The sequence below is a fragment of the Schistocerca cancellata genome, chromosome 2 (genome assembly GCF_023864275.1).
Source record: "Schistocerca cancellata isolate TAMUIC-IGC-003103 chromosome 2, iqSchCanc2.1, whole genome shotgun sequence".
Lineage (NCBI taxonomy): Eukaryota > Metazoa > Arthropoda > Insecta > Orthoptera > Acrididae > Schistocerca > Schistocerca cancellata.
In genome coordinates, this window is record NC_064627.1 from 482,406,488 (window position 1) to 482,409,281 (window position 2,794).

Genomic DNA, 2,794 nt, shown 5'->3' on the forward strand with positions numbered 1-2,794 from the left:
TATTAATAAGTGGAGACTTTAATATTGACTTCCTCACACCTGGAAAAAACAAAGATGAATTGTTGAATATTACAAATTCATTCAACCTATCCCCAACTGTAAACACACCAACCAGGATCACAAAAAATTCAAAAACAGCTCTAGATCAGATTTTCATAAACACAGACAAACTACACCACTCAATCGAAGTCATCAGCACAGGTTACAGTGACCATGAATCCCAAATACTAACAGCGAATTTAAATTACACAGGATTTTAGCAAAATAGCAGAAAACCTGATAAAGAACAACTGCTACCGACCAAATACTCAACACCAAACACTAATAGAAACCATACCAGTACAGGCATCAATGTTTCTTCACAAAGTCTCCAATACTGAAGTACTTACAGCTATAAAAGGACTAAAGAATAAGTACTCCAGTGGTAGTGACAACATTCCTGATTTAATTGTAAAGAAATGTGGAGAATCCATTGTAGAACCCCTAACCCACATAATAAATGCATTCTTTACAAATGGAGTTTTCCCTGACCTACTAAAGACTTCTAAAATTACCCCACTTCACAAAAAGGGCTCTAAAAATGATGTAGCCAATTACAGGCCCATAGCACAACTCAGCTCATTCTCAAAAATATTTGAAAAATTATTTTACACCAGATTGGAAGACTTTACTAATAAACTATCCTTATTGACAAAACACCAGCATGGTTTTAGAAAGCAAAAGACAACTACCACAGCTATTTATGAGTATCTCAACAAAACCTTAAAAGCACTGGATAATAAGGAAATCACTACTGGTATCTTTTTAGATTTATCCAAAGCCTTTGATGTAATTGACCATACCATACTCCTTAAGAAGTTAGCAGATAAAGGTATAAGAGGAATTACAAACAAATGGTTAGAATCTTACCTGTCAAACAGATTTCAAAAAGTTGAAATTAATTTTGAAAAAAAGAATACAACCACCCATCGATCTACTGTCCACTCCTCTGACACAATGCCCATTAGATATGGTGTGCCACAAGGCTCAATCCTGGGACCCATACTGTTTCTGCTATACATTGATGATATAAGCACGAAGCTTGCTACAGGACATACCACACTATTTGCCGATGACACAAGTATACTAATAACAGGTACTGATACAGAGGACCTCAACCTAAAAATTAAACCGCTTATGTCGTCACTCAGCAAATGGTTCAACGAGAACAAACTGATTATAAACATACAGAAAACAACGTACATCAACTTCAGACTCTCATTCCAAAAACAAGAAATGCCTGATGTGATTCTAAATAACCAAGAGCTTATGTGTGTGGACTCTGTCAAGTTTGTTGGCATATGGCTTGAAGGAAATCTTAAGTGGGAGACTCACACAAATTATATCTCAAAAAAGCTCTCAACTGTGTGTTACATTTTAAGAATACTCAAAAAATCAGTCACAAAATCTGTTCTCATACATGTATATTATGCTTACTTCCATTCTACATTACAGTATGGAATCATATTTTGGGGGAACTCACCTGGAGGTAGATATATTTTCAAAATGCAAAAACAGGCAACACGCATAATATGTAATCTAAGACATAACGAATCATGCAGACAACATTTCAAAACAAATGGCATTATGACACTGCCCTCTGCTTACATTTATAATATCGTCTCATTTGTCAAGTCATACCTGTTAAACAATGACTGCACACTAAAATTCAATGGAGATATTCATAACTATGCAACAAGGCAGCAATATGACCTACACATGATTCAGTCCAGAACTACCTGCTACCAAAAAAGTGTTTTAAATGTTGGGATACAAATGTATAATAATTTACCCAATGAAATCAAAGCAACAAAGAACCCAAGAGCCTTCTCACATAAGTTAAAAAAATATCTCTTGGACCATTGTTTTTATGCAGTTGATCATTTTTTTTGAAAGGGGTTAAAAATGTAAACAATATGAGAAATATTCAATTAGGTCTGAAAATTATATACTGTGCATGTCTATAAAATATACTGGATTACTATATACTGTGCATGTCTATGAAATACACTGGACTACTTTACTATTACATTTGTATTGGCTGTTTGTATTTTACCATACAACATTTGTATTTACTGTTTTGTTAAAGATAGCTAACTTCCTCATTCCAAAATAATGTAAAATCAATTTATTAAATATTACTTGTAAATATGTTCCCTTGACGTGTTCAGTTCTATGATTTGTATTAACTGCTTTGTTTAAGATAGATCATTTCCTTGCTACAAAATAATGTAAACATCAATTTGTAAAAATTTGTGTTAACTGTTTTGTTTAAGATAGATAATTTCCTTGCTACAAAATAATGTAAAAATCAATTTGTAAAAATTACTTGTAAATAGCTCTCTTGACCTATCCAATATCATATGTACAGCTGTACGATACTATGATTGCCTGGATCAATAAAAATACAATACAATACAATACTATTTCATATCTAAATGTTACTTGATTGTCAGTAATTACTGATTGGTAGATTCTTGTTCAAGGCAGTGGCATTCCATCTACCACAAAGAAACCGAAACTGCCTCCACATTAATTGTATCTCATATCTAAATGTTGCTTGATTGTCAGTAATTACTGATTGGTAGATTCTTGTTCAAGGCAGTGGCATTCCATCTACCACAAAGAAACCGAAACTGCCTATGTCTCATGTTATGCTGCCTACCACTAAAATATATCTAAAAACAAAGATGATGTGACTTACCAAATGAAAGTGCTGGCAGGTCGACAGACACACAAACGAACACAAACATAC